This window comes from Urocampus carinirostris, chromosome 1 (assembly GCF_059441175.1).
Source record: "Urocampus carinirostris isolate Australia breed hairy pipefish chromosome 1, RoL_Ucar_1.0, whole genome shotgun sequence".
NCBI lineage: Eukaryota > Metazoa > Chordata > Actinopteri > Syngnathiformes > Syngnathidae > Urocampus > Urocampus carinirostris.
Genome location: NC_142349.1, coordinates 20,172,033 through 20,172,579, shown reverse-complemented (window position 1 = coordinate 20,172,579; position 547 = coordinate 20,172,033).

Sequence of the window (547 nt, the reverse complement as noted above, 5' to 3'; positions counted from 1 at the left end):
CATTGGATGTGTTGGTTGTTTTTGTTGGGGTCACACCAGAGCTTTAGTCGTTTGGGCACACCCTGGGTCATGGACTCTGACTATTAAAATAAAGGTTTTGAAAAGCAATGGCCAGATAGGTACAATTTTTGTAGGTGTAGCAGCGGTGAGCGCGTGTGTGGCATAGTTCCGAGGTCATGAGATTGAACCTTCCTGTGGGTAGTTTGCGTGGGTTTCCTCCAGGCACTCCTGTTTCCTCCCACATTTAAAAAAAACAAAAACCATGCATGTCAGGTTGATTGGCTGGTTCAAATTGTCCCTAGGTGTGAATGAGCGAGTGAGTTGTCTGTCTCTGTGTGCCCTGCGACTGGCTCGCAACCAGTTCAGGGTGTCCCCTGCCCACAGATAGCTGGGATGGGCTCCAGAACCCCCGCGACCCTACTGAGGATAAGCGGTGCGGATAATGGATGGATGGTGTATCCCCATACACGCATGCTGATCCAAAAGTTTTTAAAAGTCTGGACGCTTACCAGTTCTTGGTAGCTTGGACGCATTATTGTTATCCCCC